The sequence below is a fragment of the Amblyomma mixtum genome, chromosome 1 (genome assembly GCF_055824585.1).
Source record: "Amblyomma mixtum isolate Tamu chromosome 1, ASM5582458v1, whole genome shotgun sequence".
Classification (NCBI taxonomy): Eukaryota; Metazoa; Arthropoda; class Arachnida; order Ixodida; family Ixodidae; genus Amblyomma; species Amblyomma mixtum.
Genome location: NC_143012.1, coordinates 296922554 through 296935447, shown reverse-complemented (window position 1 = coordinate 296935447; position 12894 = coordinate 296922554). Strand labels below are relative to the sequence as shown.

General features: G+C 47.6%; 1 protein-coding gene across 4 annotated transcripts in view; it reads right to left on the bottom strand.

Annotated features, from left to right (window-relative positions):
- Positions 1–12894, bottom strand: part of LOC149372162 (uncharacterized) — a 93271-nt gene that overhangs the window by 44345 nt on the left and 36032 nt on the right. The window lies entirely within an intron of this gene.

Here is a 12894-nt window from a genome sequence, read left to right as displayed (position 1 = left end):
GGGGGTACGACAGGTATGAAGCCCTGAGAGGCATTCGGGAAGGAATAATGGTGACAGAGCTTACTTTTGGAAATGCAGTTTTCTACCCACGAATCGGGACTAAAAATTAATGAGAGAGCGGTTGGTAGGTTAGCTCTAGGTGTCCGCGAAAAAAACCACATGTGATGTGGTACAGAGGGACATGGGCTGGGCTAGGGTTTCGAAATAACAAAGGTGATGTGAATGAATCTGCGGTAGACGTAAGGAAAAAGCGACTAGAATATTGGTGGCTCGAAAGCAGGAAGGTGACGCAAGGAATAAGTTCCGGGTTAAAAACTGATCAAACGTAATCAATACAATTTATATGTAAAGAAAATGGTTATTTTGTAAATAATACCGCTAAATTTGAAAGAGGGGCTAGAGAAAGATAAAGAAAAATAAATATCGAGCATGGTTGCTTCTGACACCACCCGATTTCAAAGGGGACGCTCCTGCCATCCATACGTCCATGAAGCCCAAGTTTATGCCGGCCTCCATGGTCAAGAACAAAAGCGAAATACCCTGAAGGGGTGTGTATGGTTTGCACTCCTGAAATTGGAGCTCACAATGGCTTCATGTAGGCCAACTGAGCGCCATGTAAAATGAGCTAGGCTTCGCAGTCTCATGTTCCAACAGCATTAACCGCGAGGCCAGGATGGAGGCCATCCAATACAGGAAACACATCTCCCATCATGACAACCTCCGCGAGAACAGGCAAGCTATTCCCACTGCGCAACCTTCTCTAACCACTTTGTCATTTATAGACTTCGCGAAATTCAACTCAACGTTCTGGTCACAGCGGGACGGCCTTTCTTCCTAAAACACACTTACTCCAGGGCTTTTGATGAATTAGTGCTTGATTACTTAGAGATGGTTTTTGATTAATTCCGGAATGGCAGCATCTCAGACCTGTGCAGTTGATTCAGAGATCAATGCCAATTTTGCCTCACTGAACTTGTATTCCTGACGAGAAAGCGGTTGAAATAAAATTGACGCTTGGTAAAACCGCCGCATAATAAACTTAGGGATGAATAAAGCGTCTGGAGAAGATTGTCAGTAACGGTACTTTTGCAGTATTGACAGCCGAATCGTCCCCACCTGTAAGGTCAGCCAGAAAACACTACTTTAGTGAAAGCCCGGCTCATTCACACAAAATAGTCCGAGCTAATTATTGAACCACATTCGAAGTGCGCATGAAAGTATTAATCTGATTGTCGTCCATAACTGACTTTGTTACCGGTCCGAAAGCTATTGCTATGCAATTTTATATTTTCGCTCTGTGTTTACGACAGACTTCACATCAGGCATGCGACTGCGTTGCCAGGGTATCTTACAGGAGAGTATTTAAAATGTCCCTCAGACTGGATGCAAAGTGCACTGAAGGTCCTGACGGCATAAAAAATACATTTTTGCGTCATTACGCGCATTGTCTTGTTCGTTCTGTCAGAAATTTTTTAAAAGAATCTTTGGTGTCTGCAAATTTACCTCCTTACTGGCTCACAGCCACAGTTGTTCTATTCGTCGAATGTTTAGGGGAATCCCCCAAGGTGGAGTAGATTTGTAATAAGGGAGCAATTACTCATTGACACCCACCCAAGCGCAGCCGTACGGTTGCAAAGGAAAGCTATACAGCCTTCTCAGAAACTTCGCAGTTAAAGAAAAATTCGTCTTCGTCCGGGGTTCGAACCCGGGACCACCGCTTCACCGGAGCAGTCGCTCTACCAATTGAGCTAACCGGGACGGCAAGCTTGTGGTAGGGCGAGAGCGAATTGACCAATAACTCGAAGTGAGTTTGACCAACTCAGTTCCCGCATCGAGTTATCGATCAATTCGCTCTCGCCCTACCACAAGCTTGCCGTCCCGGTTAGCTCAATTGGTAGAGCGACTGCTCCGGTGAAGCGGTGGTCCCAGGTTCGAACCCCGGACCAAGACGAATTTTTCTTTAACTGCGAAGTTTCTGAGAAGGCTGCATAGCTTTCCTTTGTAGCCGTATGGCTGCGCTTGGGTCGATGTCAATGAGTAATTGCTCCCTTATTACAGTTGTTCTGTTCATTAAAAGGGTGACCGTTCGAGCATCAGCAATTACCGCTCAATCTACATAACTAGTTCCTGTTGGAAATTTTTTGAACGTGCTGTAAACAACTGTATACATCAAATTCTAAACACGAGTAGCTCTCTAAGCCCTCACTGACATGGTTTGCGAAAAGGATTCTGCACACTTGCGCAACTTGTTTGGACAGTTCACATACTTAGTAAGATTTTAAATAGGTCCGGACAAATAGACGTGCTGCTCCTAGATATTGCTAAAGCGTTTGATAAGGCTCCCCACAATAAGTTCCTTTTAAATCTCTAATTATTAGGCGTTCATTTGGCACTGGTTAACCGGATCCGTTCATACCCAAAAGAGTGAACACAGTTTGTGGAGATTAACGGCTGTTACTTTTCGACCCTTTCGGTGTACTGTAGGGCAGGCTCCTGGGAACGCCCCCCCCCCCCCCCCCCCCCCTTTTTTTTCTCATGGGTCATTCTTCACGAAACGTACCAGACCGCAAAAGCGACCAAAGCCTATTCTTTTGAAAAAGAAAAAAAAGACAGGGCCAGTTGGCGATTATGTGAATGGAGTTTTAACGAAGAATTTTTCACGAATTTATTTTTTCCTCTCTTGAGCGATCTTTGAAGTTTCCGAAAAGAAGCAAAAGTTCTTTGGAGTTCAAATTTTTTTAATCAAATGTGAAACAGGGTACAATGACAAATATTATTTTAGAATATTTAACTTGCGTTGGTCTTTTATCTGACTTCAATAATGAAGCCATGCAATAAATAACCTTCCGCGTTTTCTTGGTTCAGTAAAAAACAAAAATTGTGACGTTCTACGAAATTTTTTACGTGAATCTCGTTAATGTTTCAGTCAGTAATTTTTTCCTGCTTTCAGCTGTTGCTGCAGGTTTTACTAAAAATAAATTAAAGCTGTTAAAAGCAGTTATTTAAAAAAAATTCTTCCAAAGTTTACAAAAAATTACTTTTTCCTGAGATTCAAATCTAAATTAAGGATTAAGGCCCTTCAGAAAAAAAAATAATATGAAATCGCTCATAATACAGACCAACTTTGCTGCTTGTAATCTAGAAATTCTAATACAAGGAAATTTTATTTCAAGCGAGAAAAAAACATTTTCGTTGTCTTCAAGCAGCCTCCTCGGTAGATACTGCCGAACTGTGTCTTCACTGCAGAACACGCACTGCATAGTGCTCAATATGAACCGCAATGCACAAGATGTGACAGGACATATTCGCTTGGCACAAAGCCACAGTGCCTATTACAGCCATAAAAATAGGCGGTGGCACGAACTACTGCGCTCAATATAGCTTGCAACGCGTCCGATGGGAACCAAATAAGGTTTCTGCTTTATGGTAAATCAATACCCATATCAAAAAAGCACCCGACTTGCACAAACACTGACAACTCAATCTAGCCGTACTTTGTATTCCGCTTCGGAGTCCCTTTAAGCAAGAAATGTTCCATGCCTAAGCCCCGTTGTGACCTATTTAGCGAGGCAAAGAAGGGTCAGAAAATTAATTGCGAAAATAGTGTCCTATTAGACAGATAAGACATGGGCCGAAGCCTCTCGCAAGCCGCGGACAAGGAAGCAAAATGCCGACACCTTTGACAGACTTACAGACTTCGCACTCCGTATCTGGGGACTTCGTATTTGCGAACGTGTAAACAAATCACTCGCAGTTTCGCCGAACACTCGGGTTACGGCTAACTTCCTTCACAGAAGGATTAGTGTGATTTGTCATTACCATGCAGGCTGGTCGTCTGAGACACGAGGGAGTATGTAAGCTCCAAACATGGGACGCACGCACGCACGCACGCACGCACGCACGCACACAAACACGTTCGCAAGCGCCCGCCTGCTGCGCGCACCGGCATGCAGAGAAGGAGGCATTTTGCCGCTGACGATTATGCACTATAGCGTGCCGGTGTGTCCTCAGGGTAGGGGGTCACGCAAGAGAGCAATTAGGCAATTCTATACTGACAGCCACAGAGACAGAAAAAGAAAAAGCTGCACTTTGGTGTGAAACTGCGCCTGAGACCGTTATAAGCAAGCGGCGCATGACGCACGCAGACTGTCAGCATGTGGAAAGCGAGCCAAGTCAACCGCAGAGCTCAGTGCCGGGAGCCTATTTTTTTCTTATTAAAACCAAACTTTCCATCCATATTCCCACCACTGTAGGGTGCTTTTAGTTCTGGGTATAAAGCAGGCTTGGAACACGCATATACGCAGCCGTTCTCAGTTCCGAATTGCGCAACACGACGAATGTTTCTGCGGTTGACAGTAAGTTAGCCAGCGCGAACGAAGACGAGCACAAAAGACAAGAAAATGGACGACGCAGCGCTGTGTCGTCCATTTTCTTGTCTTTTGTGCTCGTCTTCGTTCGCGCTGTTTATTCAAGATGCTTAACCAACTAGCCCGCCAAAACGTGTTAAGTTAGCCAGGAGTTTGCGAATCGTCCTGTTTTTGAATCGAATACCAGTGCTTGGGAAAAAGAATTTTTTTCTTTACATATTTCCACGAACCAGCCGAAGCATGAAGACAGATGCAACCCTAAAAATTCCCTTCTTAATTTATCCGCGCGATGCTCACGAGGTATGTATCGAATCTAATCGTTAATCCAATCCAATTCCATGTGGCATCTCGCGAAGCTGCGCCCACCTGAGCGACGACCACCTTTTATTCCTTCTTCTCTATGTCGGATGCGTGTGACCAATACGACTCGCACCGCGGCACTGCTGAACCAAATTTCATCAACCACCGCCAATCAAAGAAGGCGCGCACATTGCGTCAGCATTCCATCCGATCCGACCTACTTCCAGAACGGAATATTAGCGGGACAAGCACATTTCAAGCCTATAGGTCTGCAGGGTTCGCCCTTGCACCGCATATCCTGCAACCTCGGCACATCTGTCGCCCCATGCGCCCACGGTGCATTGGCACGACCAACGATACACAGCCGATGTTGACGCGAACCCAACGCCTTCAACCGCAATGGCACACAGCTGCCGGACAATCCGACACAACTCATCTCCACTCTTCTCAGTGTGCTAAACACCTTAGAAAGCAGGAGCGAGGCATCTGCAATCTTTACGACGGTATCATGGTGCAGCCGCTAATCGTATTAAACTCCGACAAACCCCTACCCCGATATGCCTCCAGCGAGCGAAATCATTAAAGATTGGGCTGACTGCAGGGCTCATAAGGCCCGGGAACCTCGCGTAATTGGTCTTTGACCACCCGTCCATACGAGTTCTAAGTGTCGATCCGAGACAAAGAACATTGAAGCCGTCGTTTCAGGGTGCCGATTATTTCGTGTCGCTCCCTTTCACAGGTCAGGAAAGGAAGGGAGAGGGCGGGAGTACAGAAGGACACTGAACTGACGGAAGCCACCGACCTGCTCACGTACCCTGCTGGGGTTTCTGGGGCAGGCAGTGCCGTCCTTCTTCAGTTTGGCACCACGCGCCTCATCGTATAAAAAGCCAAGCCGTGGTTCCCTCAAAACCACTCCCGGCCATATGGACGACGTTTGCGGGACCCGAAGCGTATAAAGGGCGGCGCGTGGGGCGCCACAGCGCACATGGCGCTATATACGTTCCCGCCAAAACGACCCACGCGTGCTCGAGCGACTCCGCGGGCAGTGGGTAGCACGTCAACGCGCCGCCGGACCCGAGCTGATGATGGGCGCCTTCGCAACAATGCGGAGAGAAGAAAAATATTCTCCACCGGATGCAAGTTCCCAAACACAGGGCGCCCGCCCGAGCCACACAGATGGGAAACCGGAGACCGCGTTCCCTCCCTCTCTAAAAATAGAAAAATAGAAGAATCTCATTTTTCGAACCGCGCGATTCCGTATGTATACGCGGGGCTGCTTGAGCCGTGGCCTGAGCAGGTGGAGGCCAGGGCCTCTTGGCCGCGACTGTGTTGGGGGTCAGGACTAGAGTTTGGGGAGGGGGGGGGGGGGGGGAGGGGGTGTTGCAGTCAACATCCTGAAGGCAGGCAGCTGCGCGCGGCAGCGTGCGCGTCGCGTGTGCCAGCAACGACGTACGCTCTACGATTCGCACCGGTGCTCCTGGAGATCCCGTTGGGTCCGCTAGCGCTTTTCAGCTCAACCCCAGAGCTGCTGCCGCTGCTGGCGACGGGCCATTTCGGTTTTGAATAAGCGCTCAGGGTAAGAAGCAGCAAAACGGAAACAAAAAATGGATGGGAATAAAAATGAAAAAGAAAGGCTCCGGCACACTACCAATGAAACAGCTGTGGTAAAGAAAATCTACGGTGAATTGTTTAGCAGAGGTGAAGTTTTTGGAACTTTTTTTTCTTTTTACTTTGCGGTTGCTCGCCGCGTGGAATAACTAATTCCACAATTCGCGGCGCAAAGCTGCTTGCACATGTGCTGGCGCCAAGCTGAGCGGCGAGTTTGAAAAGCGAACAAGGAAGCGTAATTTTTAGCAAAAAATTACGCCTCAAGGAATAAGTTTTTATTCACGACGAACAGACCGATGGGATGCCAGAGAGTTTCCCACTATTTGGGGTCTTGATATATGCTCCTCGTTGTGAAGCTGACTGTTGTGTGAACCATGAACAGTTCTGAGTGGCAGCAAGGAAAGAAAAAAAATACTTTTATACCCATAATTCGATAACATTTGCAAGGGAAAAGTCCGCGATACAATATTGGTTCGATCAGGATTCCACTCTACTTGCGCACAGAGGAAGCGTTTTCTTGGAACCAATTACGAGCCCTAAACACACGATCGCTACAGATTCACAAGGGCCTGAGATGGGACGGAAGACGAAATTACGACCAAAAACTTTCTTTTTCTTCTTTCTTCCTTTTTAGATTGGTCAGCACGCCATCGCCTCATGCCGGAATTTCGAGTGAAGTATTCCATTCATTCATTTGCTCTCTCTCGTTTATTGATTTGTCCAACGGCACTAAAACCGCATCTTTAGTCGACAGAAACTTTCGCCCAACTCATAAACAGCAATTGTGGACAAAAGCATTTTTCAGCGGGAAACCGTTTATGAACCCAATTTTTTCATATAATGGAAGATTTCAATATAAAAGTCAATATATCTGCAGATCACCCGGCGGCAGTCTTGCATTTTTTTTCTTTATTAAAGTTTTTGCTGTCGCAAAAGCGTCCCCAATTTGGTTTTCTATGGCAGTTCTATGGCAATTTGGTTTTCTATTGGGTTCATTAACTGTCCGATGCGATCGATGAAAACACTTTAAAAGATTTTGCTACATATCAGAAGAATGAAACACTACCTTCAATATTTCCATAGCAGTATCTTACAATTTTTCAATTTTCAAAATTTTTGACCGAGAAACTTGGACATGATCCCAAAAGACGATGGGCGAGCCTGACCAGCCTGACCCAGACCGCCAGTGGCGTCATCGGCACGGGGGTGCTGAACTTGACCCCACGTTCCCGCCACCGAAGTAGACCCGCCGTCACGCTCGACATGCTCCTCCTAACGGAAGGCGGGGGGGGTATTCAGGAGGCAGTCATCCGCCGGGAACGCGACACGTGGCACTCCTCACAACACTGGGTCGACACGCTTCGCCGCCGCCGTCAGACTTTCACGCGAGATGCTATCGCCCTTTCTTTCCTTCCCGGAGGAGGGCGAGAGGCGCTCGCGTGCTGTTTGCCCCACCGTCTAGCCCGTACCTGGCCGGGATAATCCCCGCTCGCGCGCCCCGCAGTCGATATGCGAGATCCGATCGAACCATAAAGGCTGATCCCGCGCTACCGCGCTGCGCGCGACCCCGTTCTTCGTTTTAGTTGTTTTCCCGACACACCTTGCCCTGTTTTCCTGACCACGAGTTGTCTCCCCTCTCGAGCTCCTTGTTTGCGCTCCCCGACACAAAGCAAGAAACCACGGGCATGGCGAGGACAAACACTGTTTGAGTTCCTCCTCGTATCGTTGCGGTGCACCCGCTGAAAACACGCTGACACTTGTGGGTAACAGCCCGACCTCTTCTACTTCTTTGTTTTTTCTTGTTATTCTCGAGTTAGTGTCCTCTGCCTCGCAGCGCAAAAGAGATGCGTGCAGCCTGTTTTCAAGCTGCGCTTGCTCGGTGCCGGCGGCGACGGAAAGCTGGTTCCTCGCGTCACAGTTTGCAGCGAAATGCGAAGAGAGGGCTGCGCTGACTACGCTGACGGCGGCACAGCGATGACGCGTTCCTGTCTGCTAATTTGGTTTGGTTTATTGGGGTTTAACGTCCTGAAGTAACTCAGGCTATGAGGGACGCCATAGTGAAGGGCTTATGATAAATTGTCGCGCAGCAGCATGTGTATGATGCCGGCACATGGATGCGTTTAAAAGTTACGGTGGGCACTTAAGGTCCTTACGTACTGTTAACGCGAAAGCATCCTGTGACCTAAAGACCTTTAACATAAAGACATTTGACCTAAAGGTCTTCGACCTGAAGGCCTTCATGCTGAAATACTTTACCATAAGCGCTTGCAACCTAAAGGTATTTATCCGTGCTCTTGTCATTACTGATTCATCATTATTTAGTAACTTCCTTAGGTGAGTTACCGGCCAATTAGCCCAAATCTGCACCTTACTGGGTTATAATGACATCAGTCGCAGAAGTAAAACTTCTACGTCATAAGCGTTACGATATATACCTATCAATTCCCTTTGCTTTCCTCATGGGAAAACAGGCAGATAATCTTACACAAATCATAAAGCACTTAATTACGGCAATATTATCAAGCTGTAGTGGAAATGTCTGTCTCTATTGGCAAGGAATAAGTCAGACAATACTCTCACAACACATGACCCAGCATAAATACCTGACTTAAATTTGGAGCACAGACTTCATGGCAGAATAAAGTAGACTGTCCTACCTTTTATTTTACGGGGCACGGCGAAATTGATGGCCGTCAACATCGAAGGCGAGCCCCGTTTTCAAATTTTCTTATTCGGCAATGTGGTTCAAAACATCGAACGTCAAAAATAACTATTGGAAAGCTTGTTGAGTTGGCTTTCTCTCACTACCTGAATATACGATTGCGTTGCTGCGCGCGATATCGACGCCGAAATCAAGTTAACTTCATCGACATAATCAAATACACCAACTGTGCCTGTATTTGCTGCATAAGAAGTGTGAGATACGCCATTTTATAAACATGCAATGGGGGAAAGCCAACTCAATGACCTTTCAAATGCGTAATTTTGATGTTCGATATTTCGAACCACACTGCCAATTAGGAAAATTTAAAAACGCAGCTAACCTTCGATGTTGACGGCCATCAATTTCGCAAGCCCCTAAAAAAATAAAAGGCTTATTAGTTAATTTTAGTTAGATAATCGTTTAATTATTGATTCATATGAGGCACGTACTGTCCGCCCTTACTGTACAGTCCAGCTCAACAGACCTCACCGACGTACTTCTCGCAATTTTTCAAATGAAAATCTGCAAAGATGTAAAAAGAAACGCCTTGTATTGCATAATAAATCCTTGACATGGATTTATGATCGCCGTAGAGTGAATGATTCATCGATGGACGATGCGTTCAGGTTTTCCTGCGGGTATAGGGGTAGCGTCTTACGTCAAGCCGCCTTCTCCTCAAGGTAATGAGAAAGTGAAAAAGGGAGGTGAAAGCCTCAGGGTGCTTGCCGACGTTTCGGCAAGAGACTTACCTTCGCCTAAGGGATCATATATAGTACGTGTGTGTGTTCACGATTGTGAACGGTGTGAATGCGCGGCGCGTGCATTGGGTTGGACAGTGCGAACAAGGGGTGGTATACAAAAAGCAAATTCATTGTGGTATAAAGGTTACACCGTATATGAACTGGCCGATGTTAGGATAAGAGATTAAGAAGACACAGGTACACTGTCGAAGTCCTCCAAGAGCTTTTAAATCTGTCCGCACAACCGAAGAAAGGGGGATGCTACGCTTTGTGGCTAAGAATTTGCAGTTTTGTAACGAAAACCACATTGGCCACGAACTTGAGATTTCCGAGGAGGCACAGAGACCTACCTTGAGCCGTTGCCTAGCAACCGCCGCAGCTGGCGGACGCCGCGCGCTCGCCGCGCCATCTCGCATGACGTCACACCGCGCGCCTCGTCGTTGCGCTCGCTTTCACTACGTATATCCTGGCATAGACGAGCTAAACCGCTGTCAATTTTTTTTAAATAAAAAATGCAGAAAGGTAGGCAAGGTAGGCGTTCTTCACGATCCAGATCAGCCCTCAGGCGAACTGTCCCTACGCTTTACGAGAGGCTAACCACGTCTTGACCATCGACTACGCCATGTCGCAACTTTATCGCTTATTTTCCAGAATATGTTGAAATATTCCGTGCACTTTCTCATTTTCGTTATTGTTTTGTTCTCCTGCGCCCTTCTCTAAACGTTTGTTATGTTTTCAACAAACAGTTATTAGTTGCGCTGTGTCCGTGTGCATGTATTCCGCTAACTCAGGTCTTCTTAAATTATCACATGTACATTTACGCTTCCGGCATGCACGCAGAACTCAGGGAAACACAGAGCTGGTATGTCGATTCGGAAGTTGAACATATGCAGGAATACAACCACCAGCGTCTAGCGCTCCATTAAAACTACACCAGCGTCTCCTCTTTTACGCTGAATTTCCGGAATGTATACTTAGCAACCTGCCCGGCAAGCTGCTTTGAGACAGTCCACTCCAGACTTTTGTTTTTGTCAAGATTCCGAACGTGCCAAAAATTACCGCAGGTTTCACTATGCCACCGCCGCTGCAGGGGCTTTCAGTAAGTATAGTTTATTCTTTATTAGGCGACACCGTGTGGGACAACTACTGTTTGAGGTGCTTGTTTTGCCGGCTGGAAGGCTTATCACTTCCCCTTTTTACATATATACAATTCCAACAAGGATTAAAAACAAGCCAGCCTATAAAGAACCTTGCCACCGAGCGCGCGCTAGAAAGCACATCGGCGAAACACACACGTCGGTAAAACCCACAATACGTTATGACCTCGGCACTCCGCTCAAGGAAGCCCAACGGTGAAGCGGTGAGGACTGCAACGGTATCAGTGCCACCTCGGAAGCCGCACGCCCTCACAATGAGTGGTTTCTCTGGCTTATCTGGTCTTTTTGTTCGGTGAAGAGCTTCGGCCCCGCAAAAAGAGTTGCGCTTCAAAGTAGTAATAATGGCGGACACTGGAAGACGCAAAAGTGAAAACATGATATACTGCCAGGCGTGAAATACCTGCAGCCGAAGCAAGCCCTGGCTTCAACACACACTGTTGCCGAATCACGCAGAGTCTCATGCAAGCATGGTTCTTCGCCAGCCATCGTGCGCTAATTGCCGTTGCACAAAAAAAAAAAGAAGTAAACGAGCAAACGGAAGTCCACCATGTGTCAGCCTTTGCAAAGCGGCATTCAATGCGAGATTCCTCATTCGGGCCCATCCACAGCGCTAGCTGTCAAAGCGAAGGTTCCCGGCCTGAGCGCCTTGCGTTGTCGTGACCCCTAAGCGTCCGCAACGCGGCACATCAGTCGCATTGTGAGATGGTCCTGGATGCAAAGTTTCTTGCAAATGTGTTCGGAACGCTACACGTACGCAAAAGGCAAGGTCCACAAACGGGCGGCGGGCCGTACAGAGGACGTACGCTATCGAGACGCTGCCCGCAAACGCGCCGCAAGACAAGATGTTGAAGTCGCGACGCCAACACATATTTCACATACCACAAAGCATATGAACCCTGGTAGGGTAGAAACACGATTGACACACACTCACGCGTGACATTAGCATTCAAAACAAATACAATCGTTACAAAAACACAACGCGGACCAGCTAGCTCTCATCATTCACAATACCACGGGCGTAATCGCCATTAATTTTTATAGCGAAAGCTCTATTACTAAATGTCTCCCAAGGTCAATCTTGATGCGCGGTTGACCTTGAGGCCCCGGAGCGCCGGCGAACCACGTGACTCGCCAAGCAGAGGGGTAAATTTCATAGCCACATGACCTTCAGCTCTGTACAGGAGTGGAGCTTTCGTATCTGCCATCGAAACCGGAAGGAACTGAGCTGCGGCTAGCGCGAAGAAAAGAAACAGGGAGAGGGCAATAAGGCGGAAAGAAAGAGGGGAGCGACAGTAAGAAAGGACACGGGATGCAGGAATATGTAAAAAAAAAAACACTGTACACAAAAATAGTGCCACGCCTGCCGTGATAGTCTATTCAGAATGGATAACACCGACTGCGGGCGTGCACTTTCGCTGTGAGCCCACGGTTGCAATTCCACAAAGCGAAGTTGTCACGCGCGGGAATGTGTTCGAGAATGTCCGCACACACATTGTTTTTTCATCGCGCGCCTGCAGTGACTAGGCTGGCGCGCGGTGTTTAAAGAATCAGCGCGGACTGAATTTCCGTAGTAAAGTCGACTAAAAGACTGTAGGTTTTAAACAGAAGTCGTTCCACAGGAGGCGAGTTTCTATCGACATCTTGTCGAGTTTACGAACTGGAGGCCGCCGCGGTGGCTCAGTGGTTATGGCACTCGGCTGCTGACCCGAAAGACGCGGGTTCGATCCCGGCCGCGGCGGTCTAATTTCTTTGGAGGCGAAATTCTAGAGGCCCGTGTTCTGTACCGCAAGGTCCCCATGCACCGCAAGGTCACGTGACCTAGGTGGCCTACCTGCCTCCTAGGTTGTTTCTCTGGGGATTTTTCGGGGATATTTCGCTCGCGGTCAAAGACGCCGACGACGATGTCGGATTTTCTGCGACAGGAGTTCCTTAACGCTGTCGCGTTAAAAAGAAGAAACGATCAAAACTCAACGCCTGCATATCCATTTACTTAACGGGTGTACGTCTGGGAGCATTCT